Source organism: Pseudorasbora parva, chromosome 25 (genome assembly GCF_024679245.1).
Source record: "Pseudorasbora parva isolate DD20220531a chromosome 25, ASM2467924v1, whole genome shotgun sequence".
NCBI lineage: Eukaryota > Metazoa > Chordata > Actinopteri > Cypriniformes > Gobionidae > Pseudorasbora > Pseudorasbora parva.
In genome coordinates this window covers 24,206,448-24,233,734 of record NC_090196.1, presented here as the reverse complement: position 1 = coordinate 24,233,734, position 27,287 = coordinate 24,206,448, and the positions used below count along the sequence as shown (strand labels likewise).

Genomic DNA, 27,287 nt, shown 5'->3' with positions numbered 1-27,287 from the left:
AGTAAAAGTGGATTCGGACATGTCCTGAGGGCACCTACGCCCAGATTAATTGTGCTCAGATCATTAAAATAAGCCCCTTAATGTGTAACCTCAGTAAACGTCTAATGGCCAATTTAAAATCTTGTCAACCAGCACACAATACAAAAAGTTTACTATCTCACGTGTTAGCCCAAGGGTTGTTTTGTGTATTAAGTATCAGCTTGGAGTTGCTTCTCACCTGCATGTGTAGAGCATTGACCCCAACAACAGCCAAATCGATCAAACCCACATCCAGACCAAAGCATTTCACGGCTGGTTTAGCAGTTACGTGATTGCAGCCTGTACTGTTTCGTGTTTTTTTTGTAAATGTATTTATGTTTCCTTTTTTCCAACATAACTTTTCCAGATCATCACACTTGACGAGAACTCAGCAATAGATTATCTGCAATAAATAAAACACAGCTAATCCCACTCCAAGTCAATAATGTCTGCTGTAAGAAATACACAGGGACACAATGCAGCTTCCACTTTAACGCTCGGTTTAATTGTGATCTGAGTTTTATTACGTGTCCGAGTCTTTATCAGTTTTGCTTTATGAAAAAGGTGACGGCAGTTGCTCGTGTGTCGTGCTCTCATAAATTGTTTAAATATCCCCTCATTCAACCCTCCCCTCCTACACATAATGTTTCTCTGCAGGGAATTTCATTATGGCCTAGATTAGAACAATCACTCTAGAGAGACTGCAAGAAAGCTGAACAAAAAAAAAGCAAACAAAAGGAGATAAGGTGACATTTCACTGCCTTAAATGCAGACAGGGGAGTAATATTAATAAGCTATATCCACTTGGTTTTATCCTATTATTGATTTGCTTTGTCCATACTCATTTGAATAATTAAATGAGTGCACATATCTTGAGGGGGACAATTTATTTTAAATAAAGGATTTTGAAAGGAGGAAGAAAGCCTTTTAACCTATGTCCACGATGTATATTAATATAGCGATAACTAAATATTAATTTAGTTAGCTATATTAATCAGCATACAGAATTGAAATGAGTTTTGCTGTTCAAATATCAACTGTACTGTCATTTGTCTGCATTCTTTGTGTTGATGGTTTTGGTGTTTTCCAAGTTTGTAAGTTCAGTAGAAAAAAGGGATGTGACGGTGAGGACATTTTCCCACCGGTTAATCGACACGTGACAACAGCGGTAATGCCGCCATCACCCACTGGGCTTTTACATCACCATTTCTGTTTTACCAAAAGTAACATGCACACGACCGCTCGGGCATTAATAAAGGAGCGGAGCAAAGTGAGTGGTTTCAATAAATACTTATGAAAAGTTAAGCTTTCATATGCATGGACTGAAAATGTACCAGTGCGCACACACCGTGAATGACAGTTCGTCAGTAAACGCGCTCATTTCAGTTTCTCTTCTGAATTAATGCCGATACGGAGGCAGGTTGCTTGAATGGTGGATTCATTAGCCTATTATTCCTAATGAAAAACATTAAACAGTACAATGACAAACTCACTTAAATAGGCGCTTTTACATTTTGTACATATATTTTTGTAAATTTGGTCAAATGACAGCATCTAAAAGCCTAAATTTATATTATTTACATTTATTTATACACATTATATTATTTACATTTATTTATAAATAATATAATGCAAATAAAATAGTGTTATACTATATTTTATATATACAGGTCATTCTCAAAAAATTAGCATATTGCGATAAAGTTCATTATTTTCCATAATGTAATGATACAAATTAAACTTTCATATATTTTATATTCATTGCACACTAACTGAAATATTTCAGGTCTTTTATTGTTTTAGTATTGATGATTTTGGCATACAGCTCATGAAAACCCAAAATTCCTATCTCAAAAAATTAGCATATTTAGTCCGACCAATAAAAGAAAAGTGTTTTTAATAGAAAAAAAGTGAACCTTCAAATAATTCTGTTCAGTTATGCACTCAATACTCGGTCGGGAATCCTTTTGCAGAAATGACTGCTTCAATGCGGCGTGGCATGGAGGCGATCAGCCTGTGGCACTGCTGAGGTGTTATGGAGGCCCAGGATGCTTCGATAGCGGCCTTAAGCTCATCTAGAGTGTTGGGTCTTGCGTCTCTCAACTTTCTCTTCACAATATCCCACAGATTCTCTCTGGGGTTCAGGTCAGGAGAGTTGGCAGGCCAATTGAGCACAGTAATACCATGGTCAGTAAACCATTTACCAGTGGTTTTGGCACTGTGAGCAGGTGCCAGGTCGTGCTGAAAAACCAAATCTTCATCTCCATAAAGCTTTTCAGCAGATGGAAGCATGAAGTGCTCAAATCTCCTGATAGTTAGCTGCATTGACCCTGCCCTAGATAAAACACAGTGCACCAACACCAGCAGCTGACATGGCACCCCAGACCATCACTGACTGTGGGTACTTGACACTGGACTTCAGGCATTTTGGCATTTCCTTCTCCCCAGTCTCCCTCCAGACTCTGGCACCTTGATTTCAGAATGACATGCAAAATTTGCTTTCATCCGAAAAAAGTACTTTGGACCACTGAGCAACAGTCCAGTACTGCTTCTCTGTAGCCCAGGTCAGGCGCGTTTGCCACTGTTTCTGGTTCAAAAGTGGCTTGAACTGGGGAATGCGGCACCTGTAGCTCTGGATGTTTCTACTCCAGACTCAGTCCACTGCTTCCGCAGGTCCCCCAAGGTCTGGAATCGGTCCTTCTCCACAATGTTCCTCAGGGTCCGGTCACCTCTTCTCGTTGTGCAGTGTAATTTGCCACACTTTTTCCTTCCCACAGACTTCCCACTGAGGAGCCTTGATACAGCACTCTGGGAACAGCCTATCCGTTAAGAAATTTCTTTCTGTGTCTTACCCTCTCACTTGAGGGTATCAATGATGGTCTTCTGGACAGCAGTCAGGTCGGCAGTCTTACCCATGATTGCGGTTTTGAGTAATGAACCAGGCTGGGAGTTTAAAAGCCTCAGGAATCTTTTGCAGGTGTTTAGAGTTAATTAGTTGATTCAGATGATTAGGTTAATTTTTTGAGATAGGAATTTTGGGTTTTCATGAGCTGTATGCTAAAATCATCAGTATTAAAACAGTGAAAGACCTGAAATATTTCAGTTGGTGTGCAATGAATCTAAAATATATAAAAAGTTTAATTTTTATCATTACATTACGGAAAATAATGAACTTTTATCACAATATGCTCATTTTTTGAGAAGCACATACATATATATATATATATATATATATATATATATATATATATATATATATATATATATATATATATATATATATATATAACATTTTCATTAAATACAAATAATGTAATACAAAATATAATTATACTTTAATAATAAATATATAATACAAATAAATAATTAATTTAATATCATATAATAATATAATACAATTATATTTATTGTTTGAATATAATTATTTTATATTTAAATAATAAATATGATTTATTATATAATAAATGTATTCATTTAATATCATATAATAAATAATATAATAATTCTATTTATAGTTTTATACACACAAACGTGTTTGTATTTGAGAAATGTGGGGACATTCCATAGGTGTAATGGTTTTTATACTGTATTTTCTTTCCCGTTACACTGCCCCTGCCCCTAAACCTACCCATCACAGGAAACGTTCTGCATTTTTACTTTCTAAAAAAACTCTTCTCAAAAAAAATCCTGTATGATTTATAAGCATTTTGAAAAGTGAGGACATGGCCAATGTCCTAATATTTCACCCTCTCCTTGTAATACCTATGTCATACCCATGTCATTATTAGTGTTGTCACGATACCAAAATTATGACTTCGATACCAGACTAAAATATCGATACTAAATCGATACCACAGTAAAAAAAAAAAAAAAAAAAAAAAAAAAGATAATAGATGAAACTATTAAAGTTACACAAGTTGATCAGTCAAGAGCAGTTGATCGTTTGTCTTTTTGTAGTTTGAATAACAAATGACTGCGGCCCCTTTAAGACTAACGGACGCATGGATCCTAAACACTGTTCCTGTTACTCATTCTTCATTTCTTCCTGAACTGTTTGCGACTGTGTTTACGTTAATACTCTTCCAGATGTGCACTGATAATTCTTTGAGTGTATTTGACCAATAATAAGCTGGAAAAAGAAGCAAATGTTTGCACTTGTATCCTGTCAGAGGCGGCTTTATTACGGTAGGCTATGTGTGTGCGCTTCAGATGTGAGCACAAAATCTGCGGGGATTAGTAGAATTAATTTATGTGCAATCCCGGGCGAAATTCAGACCGATCACACACTGTCATGAGGAAAAAGTCCAGCAGAACGTGCCTTCGCCGTGCTCAGAGGTTAACCGGGCTGAGTGAGAATATGCCGGTGTGTGTCAACTCTCTGACGGTCAGAGAAGGAGAGCGCAGCTGGTATCGATACTGTAAAAACTGAGAATCGCATCGTTTCAGATATTCCAGTATCAATACATATCGAAATGATCGCTCATATCATTAACTTACTAACAATCATTTTTTGACACAGATGATAGTAAATTGTTGCAAAGTGCCAAAAACTTCAGGAATCAGGACCTTCCTCCTGTCTGCAAAGTCAAACATCAACCTTCGGGATGCCATTCTAACTTTCCTGTCTGTGGCACCAGCAGCCAATGAAACATGAAATTAAATTAGTGCCTCTATATGTTTTGTGGGCAACAGAGCCACACAAGAATGATCGTCTGTCTCTTGTTTGGTTTCCTGTTCGTAACGCTGCAGAAATAACATCTCACTCTCCCCTTGGCTATCATTTTCGCCTCTGCCCAGCTAATGGGTATACATCCCAAAGTAGAGTTTTGGATTTTGTGTTTTTCGAGATGCTCGAGTTAAAAATCAAGAAAAATATCTGTGGAAATCCTAGCACATGGAGCCAATGAAGGTTTGTCTTTCTGAAAAAAATACATACATTTAGAAAACTACATATTTGACCTGGAAAAGTGAAGGAAAGACTACTAAATTCAAGGTCAACATCTTTTCCCGAGGCTTTTTCAACATCTCTTTCTGAGGTTCCTCAGAAGTCAAAGATAATATTCCTTCAGATCTGCCCAACAACTTTTTCAGACGGCAATCATAAGTTTGCCACCTTGATCTCCATCTGCGCCCTGGCATCCTACATTTTCATTCACCTTGAATATACCTGAAATTATCGCTTGTTGAGAGTTGATTGTCGCATTATGAGTTAGAACAGATTGTTCCCTGATCGTGTTTCTATATTCATGCCACATCAGATTGAACTAAAATGATTTCACTCTATGAATACATTAACACGAACGTGACACTCATTACACGGTTAAATCAACCTCAAAACTACCACAGTGGTTATAAACAACAGCACAGCTTTTTGAAGAAATAACAGAATGTGTTTTTATTTATGGGAATGAATGCAATCTGGAATCCAAACAGCCATGTTTCATTTGTATTCCATCAAGGGATTGGGACGAAACCATTCCTGTAAATAAATAATGGGGTACTGCTCAGGATGGGCACCATCAATTTTTAATGTCTGTTGCCCAGCAGGATACACTGGCAGGCACAGGCAGGTAGAGGGCGGAGGGAAGCTGGGCACACTTCCTGCTGTTACACTGTGTTGAAGTGACTTACTGGTGCTGAATGGCTGATGGTGAGATCAAAAAAAAAAAAAAAAAAGTGTGAACCAAAATATTTATTTTCCATATAATAATTTCCAGACTTGTCGTTTAGGGCGAGCCTTCATTGGACCATGCTTAACTAATGATTCCTAAATGTATGGATTGATTTTAAAAAAAGTTAGTTGATCATCAATGTCACTTTAGTTTGTTTCCATGCTGCTTCATGTATATGTATCATCTTCAAAAAATAGCCTTAAATAAAAATAAAAAAAAAGATTATTTTTAAATGGGAAATTTATAATGACAAGTGCTCAACTATGTTTAAAGGTGCCCTAGAATGAAAAATTGTATTAACCTTGCCAAAGTGAAATAATAAGAGTTCAGTGCATGGACATCATACAGTGAGTCTCAAACACCAGTGCCTCCTCCTTCATATGTAAACCTTGTTTGTGAAAAACACCACGGAAAAACATGAGGGGAAAAATTTGGATTATTAAGACATTAATTATATGCAAAATATCACTCATTTAACAGGTTCAAACTGACCTGAGATCAGGAGGTCTGTGTTTTCCCCCAGCTTGATTAATACTTTGATTAACTCGTTCTCAATCTTATTTCCTAAAAGCACTGAATATCCCGTACATTGCATCGCCGTTTCTGCCAAAAACTCTTTGACTGAGCTGTGCGCCACTTCCTGCCAAGTCAGTGTCTTTATTTTCCTTTCTCTCCTGCTCTCTTTTCTCCCATTAGGAAAGTAAATGCTTGGTAAACATGGCCAGCTGTGAACCTTCTCATCCCATCTGCTCCACAGGGACGTCCAGGCCTTTGGCACTTAACTATAATGCATTCATTGCAACTTAAAGCAGCAGTATTAGGAGGATGATTAAGACTTCCCAAAGACTAACCAAATGTCTGTTTGTATTCAGGTATGTGAATGCTGCAAACTTGTTTCTGGGAGTGTGTCCCATGTGTGTCCCATGGTGATAAGGTGCCGGTGGACATCAGCTGAATCTAAAGAGGATAGTGTGGGTTGTGTGGATCTGAACTCTGTCTGAAATGTGTGTGAGCTAAAATACAGCTGACTCTATGCTTCAGAGACCACAGGCTAGCAGCAAACTTCTGAACTCGGTGAGTATAGTGCCATTCTTGAGGAATATGTTTATGACTATAGTAAACAGCATATGTTACAGAATATACAAACACATATTTGATGGCTCATTTGCAAAATAAACTTTTTGCACTGTAGATTATTACAGCAAAAAGTACAGCTAAATATGTGTGGGGAAACAAGTCTTAAAAGTCCATCTGAATTAATGATGAATTGTTTTTTTTGTTTTTTTAAGTATCTTTTATAATAACTCCACAAAATGCTTATTTGACTTCTACATTTATAAGTAAAAAGTATTTTCGGATTAAATATTAAATCATTTTTGTTTTGAAACATCTTCAAAAGTTAAACCCAAGTTTCTTTTAATTGTGAGGTAAAACAGACTTTTTAAATCAATAATTTAAATAAAAAATTATTATATAAAAAAAAATATTTCCCTGAGGCTCGCAATGTGGTTCTATGGAAGTCAATGTTAATATTCCTTTACATCTGCCCAGTTTGCCACCTTGATCTCCATCTGTGCCTTGGCATCCTAAAAAATCCTTCACCTTGAATATACCTGAAATTATGGCTCGTTAAGAGTTAATTATCGCATTATGCAAACATAATCATATTTGGTCAATTAGATATTTTTCTGACCAATGACAGGCTTGAGGGGGGGGGGGGGTTATATAAATACAGTCATTATTTGTGTATTATTTGGTGTTGTTGACGGCATGGAAATTATAAACTTCAGCTTTCGGAATGAAAATTAAAGGGAAATGAATTGAACAATAAATATAAACTGAAGTGTGAACCATGGAATTGGCAGCTTTAACTGTGGATTTTTAAAAAGATTTTAAATATTGATGCATTGTGATCATGTAAATAAATAAATTACCACAATCGATTCAGAGAGATATTATAAGATTAAATCTCCAATGTCTTTAACTCTCAGAATTGAAATAGGTCATCCCACAATCTCAGTTTTCTTCTTCTTCTTACTGATTCTCATTCTGCTCAGGTTTGATTCTGGATCTGACATTTCATAACACCAAACTCTGTGCAAGAAGTTTGGAAAAGTCAGTGCAAGAACTTTTATGTGAGATTTATGTGTCTAAATAAATCTTTAATGAAGATAATATAAGATTATATAAGATGCATAAGATCTTAAGATATATAAAAGATCTTTTTACTCAAGAATGAAAATTTAAGAGTTTAGACTTGTTTTCAGAGAACATAGCTTATTTTCCTTACCCTATTTTGGTCATGATAATCATTATTACCCTCAAACTTGATTACAGACTCAGACTGCAAAAACAAGACAACATAAAAAAGCTAGAACAAATAACATAAATCAGTGTGATACAAAAACATCACGGCAAGCATACCCATATTTTGTGCATCTTATGCTTAGCAGCACATAAAAACAAACAAATCTTCAGGTTTTTTTGTTTTTTTTTGTCCGGGAGGCCTTAAAATAAATCAGCTGTCTACCAAGACCTGAGAATGTTCTAGGTCAGTGGCTACAGTAATTAAAACACTGCTCAATTTCTCATTAACTGTGTCCTTTTCTGTCACTCTATTTAAACTGATATGCATTAATGCTAATCACATCATCCCCAGAAACGTGCATAAGTGAATGAAAAATGCATTTCAACAATTCAATGGTTAGTTCACCCAAAAAATTACATTCTGTCATTAATTCCTCACCCTCCTGTCGGTCCAAACCCATAAGACCTTTGTTCATTTTCGAAACACAAATGAAGATATTTTTGATTAAATCCCAGAGCTCTCTGACCTCTTCATAGACAGCAATTTAATTAACACTTTCGAGGCCAAGAAAGGAAGTAAAAACAGGTAGTATTTTGTTCAAATAGTCCAGTGGTTCAACCTTAGGTTAATGAAGCGATGAGAGTACTTCTTGTGTGCAAAAAAAACAAACAAAAATAACGACTATATTCAAAACATTTCATTTCGACCGTGTCAGTCTTCTATAGGACTGCAACTTACCATTATCTTGACAATCGATTAGTGTACCGATTGATTTTTTTCTTCTACTTTTTCCCGATTAATCTAACAAATGGGCTATTTTTTATTTTATTGACAAAACACTTTCACATCCTGTCCAATGCTGTCCTTCAAACAAACACGTCAGCTGAGTGCTATGAACACACACACAGTAAATATAACCATTACTAAAATGAACCATGGTTTTACAATAAATAAACACAAACAATATTAATTAATAAATAACAGGGCTATTGTAGTTATTCAATGGTAACCACAAATGAACCATTGTTTTGCCTCAAATCCATAGTTTATCTATACTGTATGTGTGTGGTTTTACAAATGGTAATCAATAGGGCAAAATCATGGTTTTATTATAATAAAAACATGGTTTTACTATCTAATATAACCGTGATTAATTTCCGTAAGTGTGTATCTGTGGTGTAGCCTACATTATTTGCACAAAAAAAAGTTACTAAGCATTAGTAAATCCCTACATTAAAATTATATTAAAGAAAAACACAAAAAACATAAATTTAATGCTACCAGGGAGGATGTTCTGCAGGAACACACACACACACACACACACACACACACACACACACACACACACACACACACACACACACTCTCTCTCTCTCTCTCTCTCTCTCTATGGACCCAGTAACTTTAACTGTCATTCCTTTATCCTGTAGAAACGCCTTACATTTATATTCCATTTCACACTGTTATCCCTTTACAGTTACTACTGCCATAACATGTTGACATATTGACTTCTAAACATAAATTTAGCGTCCAACAGCAGATATTTCAGATAAATTAATGTTTTGCGCTGAATATTAATAGTCTCTCTCTCGGTTGCGTTCTGTGTTTGACATGCGCTCCCGCCGCACCGGCGCTCGTTCAGTAAGTTTAATGCGTCGGAATGCGCCTTAATGCAAAATGGAAATACTTGTGTGAATTAGTAGCATTTACAAATGAAGATATAACTACTGTCCTCTATATAGATCAGTGGATAACTTGTAAAAGGACCGCTTTGCGCTGAGGATGCTGAGGATTATAAAAATCTTCGTTTTCTGAAGATAATCAGAGGTCTTACGGGTTTAGAACGACATGAAGGTGAGGAGTTAATCACAGAATTCAGATTGATCTAACCCTTTAAGACACATTTAGGCATTTGCATTAGTTGTGTACAGTAAAGCATGAAAAGCAGTAGACAAAAACATGCTTGTTGGGTTTTTATTAGGGCTGCACGATTTGGGGAAAATATATAATTGCGATTATTCTGGGTAAAATTGCGATTGCGATTTAAAATGCGATTATTGTTATTATTATTTTTTACAAATGAAAAGTGTGTGTATATAACATTTTGTGTTTTTATATTAATGTGACTAATAATAATTATTATGATTATTATTACTGCTAAAAATATTTTTAAAAATAAGAAATATTACAATAACATTTTCATAATTACAAATAAAAAGAGTATGTCAGAATAAATATACCAATATAATACTAACACTATTATTATTTTTGTAATATTTTACAGAAAACTTATTTTACAACAACAACAAAAAAAACTGCTAGGTTACCTATTAATATGCAGACCGCCTATGACTAAAAAACATTAGAAAGGTCTAAGCTTAAGGAGTTATTCTTAAAGTCTGTCTTTAATATGAAATATGAACCTCTTGTGCATCCACTGTGGGGGAAAAACTCCTGTACATTGAAGAAAAACATGGATTGTCCAACAAATTAATAATTGTTTAAGTTTATTAAGTTTTAAAATGTATTAAGTATTATTTTCTTATTGTTGGTTACCCAAAAGTTTTTAATTCATACTGAAAGCCAGAGGGCGCCCGAGCGGAAAACGCCACTTTGATTAAACATGACGACAATAAACACGACTGCAGCAAAATATGGTGTATTTGAGTCCTTCAAGCCATCAAGGGTATTTTCATAATAATAAAGTATATTATAATGCAGTGCTGATTGACATAGAATGCTATAAAATAACGCATCGTCTGCCTCACTCTGATGAGAAGCCACATCACAGCTGATATCAGCTCACACACACTCGACTGATGATATGAAGTGAGGTAAAACGTGTTATTAAACGTTGTCTTTTGTTGAACAGGTTTATGAACGCTTCACTAGTTTGTGAAGATGTCTGACTCGCGTTGCTTTTTCAAACGCACGTTATAAGCGACTCAAACTCGCTGTCTTTCAGATGGAGCAGCGTTTATCACAGAGCCGCTCTTCGCTAACACACTGGGCATTTATTTATTTAATTAAAATCGCAGCCTTTGAGCTTTCATAATCGTACACAAGCCAAATCGCGATTGCGGTTCGATTTCGATTAATCGTGCAGCCCTAGTTTTTATTTAATAAAACAATATTTTAAAACAATAGAAATAGCCTAGAAGATTTGTTTGCTTATGGCACTTGGGTGGAAATCTTCCTATCCATGCATCCTATCTATATTTTTTTAGTGCAGCTTCATTTTACAAATACGTTTTGTGGTCATGCAGTTTGGCCTCCAGTACAAAAGTGCAGCTTTTAGTAAAGACAGCTATCAGTAGGCAATGCAAGGATTTTTATGGTTTTATGCTCTCCTCTGAAGATGATTTCAATCTGCCATGGACAAACTCCTTAGGATTTAGAAGCTTCACTGTTATTGACTGAATCTATTCAGCATCTGGTGATGAAAAGCTTAGATAAGCTCAGCTGCTTTTAAAATGAACACAGCCCAGACAGCAAAAAGTGTTGTTAAAATTGTGCACTTAATTTACATAAAAATGCGATGAATGCAATGCAATGGCAGAGAGCCGTTTTATTCACAAAACAATGATAAAATATGATAATGTAGAACTTGTAGTTAATAAAAAAATGTACTACAACTATTTATGTTGTGAAACTAGTTGTGTTGATGATATTTTAAATGTGTTGGACTCGGTACACCTCTTAATGCACCATGAGTCAATGTTGGATGACAAATTGGCATATATTCCTTTAACATATTTTTCTGTTCCATCGTTCATTTTGGTCAGGTTTCACAAGTGACAGACGGAGATTACAAAGGAAGAGTATTAACTCTGCCAGTGACGGAGGGAACAAAGAGAAGTCCGTGAGAGGAACGGCTTCCGATCCTCTTTAATTAGAATGGCAGAGTCTCAGGTGAATGTTTTTTTTCACCCAATCATACAAAAAAAAAGAAAGCCTGGTAAGAATAAGATTATCCTGGCATGTTTAATTTTCCGTTAATAACAGAGTGAAGTCGTGAGTTGTTCCTGTTCCTGAATTATTCTCAACTGGCTTTTCTCCAGTATGATTTCACACAAGTCTCTTCAGACCTTACTGAACATGAATTCTGAGCATCCAGAACTTCTGACTGAGTGTGACCTCCTAACTGAACTTATTTTCACAAATTCAACATAAAAATAAAAGCAGTATATATAAAAATAAACAGTTTTTCTTAGTCTGATTAAGTGCAAACAATAAGTGCAAAGTAGTCTCTCAAAATTAAAGTGCAAACAGAGACGAGAGCTAAGAAGTGGTTAAAATGACAGCCCAGCCTAAGATATGGGGAGTCTGATAGTTTTAGACTCCCAATATAGTTTGATATTGGGAGTCAGGCTATTGTACGTCGCCTAATTTGCGCGCATCAGGGAGCTTGCATTTACTTTCGATTGCACATACTCTGTGTATTTGGATCACCAGTGCTGAGCACATACTCTACAAGACATTTATCAGACGCTTGGGCTCGGTTGCGCAACGAATCCTCTGACATGGTCTTTCCTGTCAGTCACCTCACCTTACTCTCGTCACGTGATCAAAGAACTGTGATTCCTACTGCACTGTGCGCGACTCGTGCTGGATGGACAGAGCAGGCGTTACAATATTTACCATTAATTGAAGCGATCGCTATCCAACTGAATTAAATGATTTTATTTATATTTTTAAAAAAGCATAACAACAATGTAATGTAAACTTTTTGGTGTATATTCCGTGCTAATTTGACCCTCATGCTGTCATGGTGATATCGCGATACGCGATCCAAATCATAAATCAATCCGCTGATTCACAACCGTTTGAATCTTTATTTGAGGTTTGAAAACAAACGCGGAAGAGAAGACAATGCTGAATAAAGTCGTAGTTTTTGTTATTTTTGGACCAAAGTGTATTTTCGATGCTCCAAGAGATTCTAATGAACTAACTGATGTCACATATGGACTACTTTGATGATGTTTTTATTCCCTTTCTGGACATGGACAGTACAGTGTCCAGTGTCTATTGGCTAAAATTCTCTGATTTTACTCACTAGTGTGTGTTAGAGGCTAATAATAAGTTTAGCATAGTTATATTTTCACTCGCTGAACACTGAACTCTAGCGTGAAAGCGCACAACTCGCCGTCACTTTTCTGAACACATTTCTCACACAAAAACACACACTAGTGCTGACATGCTACATGTTAACAATATTATTTTTTGTATTTTCCTGTCAAAATACCATAGTTCATTTAGAATTATTCAGCTTTAAGAAGCTTGAAGAAGAAAAAGTTATATATTGGCAAAAAAAAGGCAAAATTCACTTGCCAAGGTGTGTGTAGAGGGTTGCACTGCGTGATTGTCACTCGCATGCAGGAGCACCGATCGGTCTATGATTTCAGTCATTGGTCAGCGATTTCTGGACAGTGTAACTCGGCATAAGCTAAGCAGTTCTTGAACAGCAATAGTAAGTAAATTAACTCCTATTGTTTTCTAAAATACATGTCCGTATTGACATTTTAACTACATTAATTACAATATTGTCACTGAAATAACTAGCCACAGATAATGTATAAGGTATTATAAAGTTGCATTATTTAAGAGTTTTTCAATTGTATCAGTTTCTTTTAAACTTTAGGAAGAGGTCAAAAAGAACTTTGAAAACGTTTTAAATTGAACAGCTGCCGCAAATAATGCAGTGCAGCACTGCCAACAACATTTTTCACATTGTAATCCTACAATTATGTCCTGTTTTCAGCAGCAGTTATTTGGCAGTTCAGATCTAATCATGCAGGAAGTGAACCGTACTGAACCGTTCCTGCACAGCAAGTAGCCCACTTCTATTAAAACAGTTTGTTGGGGCTTTGTGTTATAGGTATAACAGGAACTGACCTGCATTCAAACAATGTGAGGCCGCTGTCAGCCCGGCTTACACACAGACGGCTGTTCAGCACCACGGACAGCAACCAAACACACACACACATCGTATGGCATGAGCAGGAATTGGGCATGTCTTGAGAAACCACTTCAGCTGTCCAGAGCTCATCAGAATAGACTAAAAAACATCAAGGTGGCATCATGCAATGCTTAAAGGGTAACTTGGGTGTTTCAGGTGCTGTTATCTGTAGATGCTTGTCTTCAACTGCACGGCTAGAATGTGTTTCCTTCCAAAATTGTTTTCCAAGAACTTTTTCTGAACAACCAAAACAATATCCCACAACATCCTGAAACACTGGGTTCAGAAGAGCAAGAAAAGTGCAACTGCTCCTCTTGACAGTGAATGGAGATGTGAGAAAATGAAATTGTCTCACAAAGTAAAGCTGTCAGAAATATAAGAGTGATCTTTTGACCCTGTGGACAGGACATTCAGAAAGGTAATTTCCACCACATCTCAAAGGATGAATCATTTTTCACTGCATTTTGTGGTGGAAATGGCATCTAATATTTTTAGAACCAAAACATATATTTTTTATGTCATAGCTAGCATTTTATATATTCTAAGTATAATTGAAGATTATTTCATTTAGAAATGACAGCTTAATTGGAAATTATGCAAACAAAAAATATTCTGTCCACAAGTGATACACTATATTAATAAAAATATTAGGGGCACCCCTCCAAAAAATTGAATCCAGGTGTTCAAATTAAAACGTGTCAATCAATATTGATGGGTTTGTGTGTCTATATTGCCACCGCAGGAACGCTCCTCAGGAACGAGGGACTTTGGGGTGAGAATTTTATTGTTAAAATTATAATTTTATTTACACACATGCTGTGCAGTTATTCTGAGCCGTGCATTAATATGTAGTATTAGATGTAGTATGAAGAGTGGTGACATTATGGGAGTGGCTTGATGCAGCACATACGATAACTTGATCTTGGCCATTAAAGGGGGGGTGAAATGCTGTTTCATGCATACTGAGCTTTTTACACCTTTAAAGACTTGGATTCCCATCCTAAACATAGACAAAGTTTCAAAAACTAATGTTGGACGTTTGATGGAGTATTTCTGTGTTAAAAATACTCCTTCCGGTTTCTCACAAGTTTCGGCGAGTTTTTTTCGAGTATGGGTCTACTTGACGTTAAATAGATCGGAAGGTCCTTGTATGGGCTGTACGGGCTCTTCTCCCGATAGGGTGCGCGCACGCGTGACTAGAGGGAGAGAGGAAATGCACGCTGTAAACAGTCTCTCAGGTGCAGATCCAGTCGTCCGTGAACACTTATGTCGCGCCGCGCTCCACTTTATTCCTATGAGTGACGTCGAGCGACTTCAACGCTTCAGCACAGCATTCCGGGAAGGCAGCGCTGCATTTGAACCGATTTGAACGCAGAAATGACGGGAAGCTTCAAGGCATCGCTTCAGTCGCGTCGCAAAGTGGATTTCCACGGTCACTGCTGTCACAGGACTTCACCAAATCATACCAAAGAAGTGTGTTTTTGACAGAGCGGTCCTGCTTTGGAAGATGCCGGTGAGTAAATCAACTTCAAATGTCTCTGCTATTGGCTACCGTCGCATGAGTAAACATCAGTAAACGATACGATCGCGTGCTTCGTCATTCAAATGCGCTAACGGTTACTCCATTGTTGTTCTGTATAACGTTACACTATTCTGACTCTGACGTGCAAAACCGTTTTGCTTGCTACCTCTAAGGTCTAGTCACATACAATAGTCCATAAACCGAATCATGTCCTCATAAACTGCACACAGAGGCCCCTAAATACAGTACATACCACAGAGACGGACATCCTGATGTTGCCGTTTCTCCTGTTCAATTTATTTCAGCCTCAGATTTGATTGTGGATCATTATCTGTATTAGCTGAGATAGCATGGGTTTCTCCACGCTTGAGGACGTCACCGCTTTGCGCGCTTGTCATTCTTTAGCTCCGCCCACACGATACGCCTCCAGGCGCTCGGTTTTTTCCGGAAAGACTCGGTACAGCCCATATTTCTTTTATAAATATGATAAAACTAAAGACTTTTCGGAGATATGAAGGATGCAATACTACTCTATAGGTACTCAAGATTGACATGAGATTGACTGAAACTGAGTGTTTCACCCCCCCTTTAAGAAACTTTAGTAGAGATATACACTATATTGCCGAACATTTTGGGACTCCTGCCTTTACATGAACATACACTTTAATGACATCCCGTTTTTAATCCGTTGGGTTGAATATGGAATTGTCCCACCATGTACAGCTATAACAGCTTTATCTCTTCTGGGAAGGCTTCTGGGAACGTGTGTTTATGGGAATTTTTGACCATTCTGAAAAAATGGCCTGGCACATTTGGCCTGGATCTCAGTCTCCACTCTAATTCCTCCCAAAAGGTGTTCAATAAGGGAACAACAGCAACTCAGCCACAAAGTGTTAGGCCACATAAAACCACAGAGCGGGGTCAGCACATGCTGATGTGCACAGTGCACAGAAGTCGCCAACTTTCTGCAGAGTCAATAGCTACACTCTGTGACTCTGTGAAGGCCAGTCAAGTTCCTCTACACCAAACTCGCTCATCCATCTCTTTATGGACCTTGCTTTGTGCACAGGTGCGCAGTCATGTTGGAACAGGAAGTGGCCATCCCCAAATTGATCCCAGAACGTTGGGAGCATGAAATCGTCCAAAATATCTTGGTATGCGGAAGCATTAAGAGTTCCTTTCATTGGAACTAAGGGGCCAAGGCCAACCCCTGAAAAAGAACCCCACACCATAATCCCACCTTCACTACACTTGGCACAATGCAGTCAGGCAAGTACGGTTGTCCTGGCAACCGCCAAACCCTGAATCGTCCACAGGATTGCCTGACAGAGAAGCGTGATTGGTCACTCCAGAGAACACGTCTCCATTGCTCTAGAGTCCAGTGGCGGTGTGCTTTACACCACTGCATCTGACTATTCGCATTGTACTTGGTGATGTGAGGCTTGGATGCAGCTGTTTGGCCATGGAAACCTATTTCATGAAGCTCTCTAAGCACGGTTCCTGAGCTAATCTAAAGGCCATATGAAGTTTGGAGGTCTGTAGATATTGATTCAGCAGAAAGTTGGCGACTTCTGTGCACCTCAGCACGTGCTGACCCCGCTCTGTGGTTTTACGTGGCCTAACACTTTGTGGCTGAGTTGCTGTTGTTCCCTTATTGCACAGTTGGCAACCTATCACGGCACCACGTTTGAATTCACTGAGCTCCTGAGAGCGACCCATTCTTTCACAAATGTTTCTAGAAGTGTCTGTATGCCTAGGTGCTTGATTTTATACACCCGTTTCATGGAAGTGATTGGAACACCAATTCAACGATTTGGAGGGCTGTCCCAATACTTTTGGCAATATAGTGCATGTTTTTAGTATATTAACGCTGTTACATAAATCTCAGACTATTTAATCCAGATATTAAAAGAACCACATTAGTCAGAGTTTAGGTATCACAATTTGAAGATCTATCATCAGTCAAATCATCTCGGATGTATTAAGCGAGGTAAAAAGAACAGACCCCTGGTATCTGTTCGGATTATTTGCCTGTGTTTTGAGATTTTGCCTCATTACGTCTTTGGATAGGGGATGTGCAACTTAACTTTAGGTCTTTTGTATGTCCTTTGCGAACAAATTAACTGTTTTACACAAGATAACTTAAAAGGAGCGCGCAAAGATAAGCATAACCTATATCTCTTGCATATATACATTTTTTCTTCGCATTAACGTTTAGATATTTAAATAGAATAAAGGCTAGATCCTCAGCCTTTGCGTCTCCGAGCAGTTTGTAACAGTCTGTCTGATGTCCTCTGCTGGGATATCAAAGTGTTTGTAGTTGAAGTAACACGTACATCTGTACTGGTTGTGACTCCTCTCAAGCTTTGAAATGTTCTTTCTTCAGTAAATAAAAATGTCTGCGCTACTGCTTCCAGCTCTTCTCCTTCATGACCCAGAAATCACTATTAGTCCTGCCATTTTAGTTTAGTCCCAGTGGTGGGGAGGATCAGGAAATGTGCTTCAGGATATTTGAGTATGTCCTTTCTCAGATGTCCGCTGATATTAATGCATTTATGCTCACACAGGACCATGTTTGATGATTAATGACGGGGAAGACATCACATGTGTTTCGTATTTTTTTAAAACCATGTCATTTAAGTCATGGAGTATCTTCATCAAACCTTCTCCTGGCAGAGATTTTTTGATACAAGGTAGAGTGCAATGGAGTCAGTTGTGGAAGACTGCTCTTCATCACTGTCACTTGTTTAGTGTGTTATTTTCCTCTTTTTCAAAATGTGAAGAGAACGAAAGGCTGTCAGTTTGATAGATGCCGGTATGACAGATGAGGTGGATGATGGGTTCCCGCCACATGCCTGGTAGAAGATGTTATGCTTAGCTGAACTAAGCTGAAGTTCATCTGCTTCCTAATTTGGCTTTCAGGTTGTTGTTGTTGTTTTTTTCTAAGGCCTGCAGCAGATCTAGATTGATTGAAGTAGATATTATCTAGTTGGCACCTTCACTATTTGGTAATGCATTTTCAGTTTTGTTTATTTATGCTTAATATTTATTGACCTACGTTTGCAATTTGCCAGTTTTAGTTTTGCACAACTTGAATTTGCAATTTGCAAGTTTTATTACAAGCAATTTACAATTTGCTTGAAGTTTCTCAAGACAAAAAGTTCTTGGAAACTTTGTACCATGCCTTATTTACAGTTCTTACTTTGCAAGTGACAAATTATTTGTTTGTTTTTGTGTTTTTACCTTGTCCCAGACCCACAATTAAATGTTTTGAAAATCAATAAATGAAAATATATCACAAAAATAGTAATACATTTTATTTTTTATTTTATAAAAGTAAATATTATCATCATAAACAATATTTATTATGAGTTAAAAAAAATTATGTATTGCTATGCGGTTGTTAGGGTGTTGCTATGTGGTTTCTAGGGTATTCTAGGTGGTTGATAGGGTGTTGCTATACAGTTGCTTGGGTACATTTGTATCAAAGTTAATTTTATTTCATCCATAAAAATGGAAATCACAGTGCTTACACGCACCGTCATACTCACATACACACTACAAAATAATAATTTAACATTAAATACATACACATACAACTAAAAAAGCTCTACAAATGTACGTTTATAGTGCTCATTGTGCTGTCTAACTGCTTGTAGTATTAAAGAGAGAGCGTATCGTTTAGTGCGTGTTGCTGGTGGTCTTAACCGCTCACTGTGCTTCATGACCTTGTTGTCAAAACAAGCATTGAGAGGGTGACAAGAGTCCTGCATAATCTTAGCTGCCATTTTATTCAGGTGTTCATAGTATACGCTATCAATTGTAATTGTCAGCCCAGCCATTTCTCCTGCCCTTTTGTTCAGTTTATGGCAGAAAAAATGGCTGGGCTGACGATTGATGTTAGGGTGTTGTTATGTGGTTTCTAGGGTATTCTAGGTGGTTGCTAGGGTGTTGCTATGCAGATGCTTGTGTACATTATGAGCCAATGTAGATCAACTACTTGGAATAAAGTTTGTAGCCAGGCCAGCAGTCTCAGACTGGAAATTACAGTGGACATCAGGCGATCGTCAGTGCACAAAGGTGATTCTGTAGAACCATACGTAACAGCAGTGTCATGCCACACACCTGCTAAGACCTGAACATAAAACCACATTTCACAAAACCAAATGAACATTTTGTGAAAATGATCAAAAACACTGATGGGGAAAGAGTTAACATGATCTGAGCTGTGAGATGAGATGACAAAACTGCTGGACATTTGTTGGTGGAACAATTTAACTTAACTAACTGTGTTTTAATAGTTTATTTTAAGTCTAAAGGGTTAAAAAGAACAGAGAGAACAATGTATCAGAGTTATCCTGACTACATCAGCCTGTGCTGTCAGCCTCAGCGGTCATGTTTATAAGATGTATTATGAGTTTATACTGCTTATCTCCTTTGAGCAAAGGGCCATAATAATCAAATTCTGTGTTATGCTCATAGTTAGAAAATAACTGCATCCCCTTCCTCTTGTTTTGATTCAGATCGGATAAAACTGGCACACAGTTTCCAGTGTTGCCGTGTGTGTAATTACATGCTAGCTGGTGCTAATTAAACAACAGCAAGACTGCTGAACACACTGCTTTAGATAGGATGACACACTGCTGGAATGCTTAAAATAATACAAAGGAAACAAACAGAGTGCTGATGTTGTAATCTGCTGCGGACAGAAGACATATACATATATATATACATATATATATATATATATATATATATATATATATATATATATACATATATATATATATATATATATATATATATATATATATATATATATATATATATATATATATATATATATATATATATATATATATATATATATATATATATATATAAAGATAGGCAGCTACAAAATTACTTTGTGAGATATAACTATAACTTTTTTTATAAGCATTTAGGGCGTGTCCGAAACTACTTTTGCTAGTTTACCTGGTCCAAAAGGTGTCTGTCTGTCTGTCTGTCTGTCTGTCTGTCTGTCTGTCTGTCTGTCTGTCTGTCTGTCTGTCTGTCTGTCTGTCTGTCTGTCTGTCTGTCTGTCTGTCTGTCTGTCTGTCTGTCTCAAGCAGAGTGTACTAGGGGTGTAATGGGACACATTCGTACCAAACCGTTTCGGTACAGGGCTTTCGTGTGTACCGAACGGTTCTGAATGTGATCTTTAACAGTTGGCTTGTTTTAAGTGCAGAACACACATAAATCCGAGTTCCCACGCGAACATATTAAGTATTCTGTCCATTTTCCTAGAAAATGAAAACGATATATTCCATTTTGGCGCTCTTTAATGTGACGTGACTCATCACTGTATAGGCGCATCAGTTTAAGTTGAGCAAGTGAATGTGATCATATCTTCCAAAAGAATAAACATGAATTAATATCTCAAGATATGTTGAGGATACATTACAACTTACTGAAATGTATCTTATGTAGTGTAATTGCTCAACCTGCGTTTCAATCACGAAAAAACGATAAAATAACTTGTAAATGTCATGTAGCATCACATTTACCTCAGAAGTCATTCAGAGTCTACAGCTGTTAGTTCACTAGAGAAACTAACTTTTTACTAAATATATGCACTAGCCTATATATATATATATATATATATATATATATATATATATATATATATATATATATATATATATATATATATATATATATATATATATATTCATTATATTCTACTTAACCTGTTGCTGATGTCTTGTGTATTCAATTTATGTTTAAATAAATCTGTCATGAAAATGACAGCCACTGTGTATGACTATAATTGACTTGTCATTCACTCAACCAAATTGTTTAAAAAAAAATCATTCAGGAACAAAACAAGTGACTGTCTTTATGATTAGGCCCTCGATTTATCTCTTGTTCAAAAATGCTGATTCATTCAGGTTTTAATGCTACTGTGTTAAAAATATTATTTGTATGTTTTTCACACTATTCCACACATTCTTTTGGGCCCCATTAACTTTCATGGTGAAAGATGAAAAAGAGCCATTCAAATTTGGAGTGAAATGTGTTTAAAATCTTACAGATTTTAGATTATTTCGATTATTATTAAGATTATTTTGCCAGTAAAATCATTGCAGATATTGGATATACTGTATCACCCAGCCCCAGTTGCATTCTGTGTACAACTATAATATCAGTTCCAAGCAGATTGCAAAATGGTATGTGTGTGCCTCCATTTGCTTCCCCTTTGTAATCTTTAAAGCCACTTAGTGTCTTGTCATTTAATCTCCCTTGGCTGTTGGGCCTTATCTGTCCATTATGTCTCCACTCAGACTCCAATTGTCCCTTGCGGTATGGCCTCTAGTTGTGTCCATCTAACTACTATCACAAAATCCAGTGTCAGGCAGTGCAAGCTTCCCTGCCTCTAAATGCTAGCAGTGATTGTACTATAGATATATTGTATTAAATGATCAAAATGATACATGTCACAGTCTACAAATAATTTATAGGAATAATTTTTGTTAACTACTTTGATTGTACTTTGAGTGTGTTCAAAGCATTCACGATTTACATTGGAAATTCCATTGAGGTCTATGCTCAAAAACAGGTAATACGTGGATTATAACTATATGATAAATATAATTTAGTATCATAAAGATTATCCTAAAATTAGATTTAAAAAAACACGAACAAACTAAAACACTGTACATTCATTTAATTTAAATGAATTCGGAAAAAAAGCACAAGAGGGTTAAAGGGATAGTTCACCCAAAATTCTACTCACCCTCATTAGAAACGGTACACGTTTCTTTCTTCTTTAAAGGTCAAACAGAGATGTTAGGCAGAATGTTTGGATGCACTTTTCCATACAATTGAAGGGAATACTGACCAAGATTTTCAATGAATAGTGAATATTCCTCACATAAAGCTTCAGATAACAAAAATAGAGCATAATGATCACATCCACTTTTTTATTGTATGGAATTGAGCCACTAAAGACATTCTGCAATGCAAAAACTGTACTGTATTATAATGAATATTCTAGATGACAAATATGAAATTCAGTGGAAAGTATTAACCATTATTTATTTAGAGTTACTCAAACTTTCTTGGGATTTGCCATAGCCATCTTGGTCACTTTGATCTTTTTCATTTAATTGTTTAATCTCCCTTTTGTGAGATTTAAATTGACAAGAGTTTTTTTTCCCTTTTGACGTGAAGTTCATCATAAGACTATATAGGCCAATATTCTTCATTTAGTCATACAGCCTAAATTTCAAGTAGAAATGTTTTATTTGGCTTTAAAGGGGGGGTGAAATGCTGTTTCATGCATACTGATCTTTTTACACTGTTAAAGACTTGGAATCCCATACTAAACATGGACAAAGTTTCAAAAGTTAAGGTGGACGTTTGATGGGAGTATTTCTTTGTCAAAAATACTACTTCCGGTTAGTCATAAGTTTCGGCAAGTTTTTTGAGATCATGCGTCCCCTTTGACGTTAATGGGGGCGGAATTTCCTTGTATGGGCCTTACGGACAATTCTACCGGAAGCGCGTGAGAGAGAGAGAGAGAGGGAGAGAGCGAAAGTAACAGGCTACGCCCATCAAAGCGCTGGCTTGTAGGATGCTGGACAGGTGATGTGCACATAACAATGTCACCAAAAAAGTGCGTTTTTGGTTGCCAGACCAAGACAGTCCTGCACAGATTCGCCAAAAACCCCGCGTTAGGGCAACAGTGGATGTAATTTGCTTTTCCGGATCAGCAACTGAGTTGCGCGAATGTTTATATCTGTTCGCTGCATTTCGGTGCCGACTGTTTCATAAACAAGGCCCAGCTCGACGCCGGATTTTCCCAATCGCCTAATGCTGAATGATGGAGCAGTCCCAACGTTAGAACCGCAGGCGGTGAGTGAGACTGCTTCAAATGTCTGTGTTTTTTTTAGTCCGCTTACTGTCTACACAAACCACGCGTAAACACACACACACACGTGCACAACTGCACTTCCCACATGTACACCTTCAAAGACAAAAATACGACGATATAATTCAAGTATAAATATGTAAATAACACAAGCCGCTAAGCATATTATATAGTTAGTGTATAACTTGTACCACATAGAGACGTCCTGCTCTAGTCGTTTTTGCTGCTGCTCCTGTTCAACTGCAGCCTCTGGGTCTGATTCCGGATCATAGATGTATGGCTGTATCTGATTAAAAGCCAGGATTTTTCCCGCTGTTGACACAGCTTTACGACGCACTCGACTCAACATAGCAGCAGCGTGCACATGTCATTATTTAGCTCCGCTCACACGACACGCCCCCACCCGCTCGGCTTTTTTCGGAAAGACTCGGAACAGCGCATCTTTCTTATATAATTATTAAAAAAATAAAGACTTTTCGGAGATATGCAGGATGCAATGCTACTCTATAGGTACTCAAGATTGACATGACACTGACTGAAACTGAGTGTTTCACCCCCCCTTTAAATGTTAAAATCATACTTCATAGTTAATGTGATGAACAGTTCCTGTCCATACCCTGCTTGTGTGTGTATTCATCTGTTTCAGTGACGTTACTTTTACCATTTATCTGCCATATTTATGACCATCAGTGGGGCAGAGCACGCTGAATACAAAAAAACATGAACAGAGATACAAAGAAAAATGTTGATCACTGCATTTGATCCATATCAGGTCCTAAAAAACCTTCCAGATCTCAAATTTGCACAGACCCTACCAAATATAGCATTCTCAGACATTTATATTTAATGAACAATCTATCTCCATTCATTTATTCTTCGTTAAATGTGGAAGATAATGTGACAAAAGTTACAATAAAAATACTATAAAGATGAGTAACTTGTATTTTAGACATACTGGTCTAGTTTCACAGTCAGGGCTTAGATTAAGCCAGGATTTAGTTCAATTAGGACATTAAAGTATCTTTTATAAACATGCCTTAGGAAAAAAAAACAATGGAAATTACATTTTTAGACGGGAACCAAGTAAATAGATGCTACTTGCACTAAGTTTAAAGAGCAACTAAATTCTATTTACACTAAGCGATATATGGCATTTACATATTATCTTTGCAATAAATGTGAATAGTGGTTAAATAGTAAGGACAAAAAGTGGCAGATACTATTTTCACCTCAATAAAGCCCTCCCACACTTACCCCTAACCGATAAACACTATTATTAAACACACGTTAGACCCTTTGTTTCCAATTGTCAAATATTGTATTCATTTTTAATCAAAATCAATGCCTTTGATATGTGATAGGAAAAGGTGGATTAGTATTCGGGTTGCATCAAGACTTTCTGCCATGCGCCTTGCTACTGTTTTGACAGTCTAGCATCTTCTGTAATTTAGTCTGGCCCAACCAGACATCAGTGGGCAGAGTTAGTGTAAATAGCCTCTGCCAACAAAGCTGGCTATTTGCACTTAGTGTAAATAGACACTCCGTTTAAGGCAATGTCAGTGCACGCTGCTTTCAGTAGAAACAGCTCAAGCATGCATTTTAGTCAGGGACTAGGTTTAAGCCTCGTCTGTGAGGGAATCACTGTTACGTTTTCTAAAGCTAAAGCAAAGCTAAAGCAAAGAAAAATAGTTCCAAACTGCTTTAAGACATTATCTAATGCTGAAAAGTTTTGTTTTTTTACCATATGTTTAAGTCAATGCTAAAAGGAAGAGTTCACCCCATGATTTACTCACCCTCAAGCCAACCCAGGTGTATATGACATTCTTCTTTCAGACGAATAAAATCAGAGCTATATTTTTTTTTTTTAAGTCCTGGCTAATCCAAGCTTTAAAATAGCAATGATGTAAGAAAAATTTCAAACTGAACGTCTACACATTTTTGGCCAATCACCTTCCGTATTCAATTTATGGGAAAAGTGTTGAAAGTGCCTCTCACAATTCAAAATACTTGCATGCTGATGACCATAACTGGTAGTGTAAGCCTGCTGAAGCCTTTTTAAGCTGTAGCTATAGCTGAGATTCTGTTCTTAAGAACTGCAAGTCACGTGACCAAATAGAAGCTGTTTAGCTGTCTTTAGTTTACTTTTACAACCCACTAGAGGCTTTAAATCTCTTCCCAGTATTCACAAGGTTAAACATGAGCGTATTTATCTGTGTCTACACCTCATAGATCCAATGCCGAATGTATAGAGCACATTGATTGGCATTTTCTTCACCGAAGGGATTATACAAGTGTTTTAAAAGGCAACTTGGTGAGGGCGGAAGCTAGAGAGAAAACAAACAGATTACAACAAAGAGCAGCCTTAAAACACAACCATAAAACACCACAGCAGGTATATGAGGTAAAAGCCCATCTCATTAAAAGCTGCCAGATCTCCTGCAATCCCAGAATTGTCCATTAAAATGATTAAAGGGAACCTGGGGACTGCAGGCGGTGGGGGTCTGTCAGGGAGCAAAGAGCAGTGCTCGGATGTGTGGAGAGCACTGGAGACCTCGCCGTTATGGACCAAGTATTTAATATCCATATGGTCCTGTTGCATCAATGATGACAATTTCGAATTGTACGCGTGAGCATCGAGGGTTTTATTCAAGTAATGCACAGACTTGTGTTATTCTTTATAAAACCATAACACATAACTTTTATATTTACTGTAGGGGGAGAGCAGGGAGTGTTGTAACACGGGGTCAGTTATAACACCGTCAGTGTGAAATGTCAGAAAAGAGCTGTGGTATTGTCAACAATATCATACACTCCCAATACCTTTCTGACCTCACAGAAGAAGTGACGCGACTGTGATAAACATTGGAGATTTTATGCCCAAAAAAGCTGATTTTCAGTAAAGAAAGTAACTATTTTTTAGCAAGATCTTGTTTTGTCTAGCATTCACTGTATTGCAGGTACAATTATTTGATTTACAGTAGACATTTCTCTAGTTTATTTTGATGATTTGCATTCATGCTACCTTCAAACCCACATGTTAAACAGTTAGCTATGTTATGGTTGTTAGGAGTGGGAACCCTGCAAGCCATAGCCAACATTTCACAATCTTGGTTAACTATAAACCCGATATAGTCTGGCTAGGAGTAACCAACTTCTAGCCAAAATAACCTTGAATTTGGTTACATGTCATTTTTGCCCAAATAACTTGCGAGATGTATGATATTCCATCATGTAAGCAAAGTCTACAGTGATTACAGGGTCTTTGGTTCCATTTCTTTAGTTACATGTCTACTAAATGTTCACTGACAGGCCAAATGATGCCTTGTTTTAGCCTAGATGTCAGGGCTGCGTTTAAACAGCTATTAGATGTCTTTAAAACGCAAAATTGCTTGCTGGGAATAGTTGTGACAGTTCATTAAAAAGGTTACAACCAACCCCTTATGATTATTCCAATCAACGAGTCCCATCAGTCACATCCTCTGTTGAGGTAAAGTCACAAAAGTAGAGTTTTTTTGTTTGCGCATTGAGGAGTTTATTCAGTAAGTGTGTTTCTATTGTAGTTAATGTGCATGTTTTCCAATAAGATAAAAACATTATCTGCCTCAATTGAGCATGCAGGTTTTTTTGTGCACATTATTAGAAATTGTTTCCATCCAGCATTTTTTTTAAATGTGATATCACAATTCACATGGCAACATAGCTAGTGACTGAAACCTCAGCCTGTGACAGGAATACAGTACACATGAACACACAGCATTTTCTGTGTCTTGCTAATTTAAATGCCTAAAATAAATGTTTTTCTCACTTTATATTATTCACTTTGTTCATCAAAAAAGTTCTTGCATAAATTATATAGTGTAGATCTTATTTTAGTTTATTACACTGCTCTGTGG

At 37.0% G+C, this 27,287-nt stretch overlaps 1 long non-coding RNA gene across 4 annotated transcripts in view; it reads right to left on the bottom strand.

Annotated features, from left to right (window-relative positions):
* LOC137065089 (uncharacterized) overlaps positions 1-27,287 on the bottom strand; it is a 91,802-nt gene that overhangs the window by 33,000 nt on the left and 31,515 nt on the right. For 2 of the 4 annotated variants that reach the window (XR_010901592.1, XR_010901590.1), the window contains exon 3: positions 5,427-5,662. The exons of the other annotated variants lie outside the window; for them this stretch is intronic. This is a non-coding gene — a long non-coding RNA (uncharacterized lncRNA). Of the gene's footprint in view, positions 1-5,426; positions 5,663-27,287 lie in introns of those variants that run through there. 4 annotated transcript variants of the gene reach the window in all.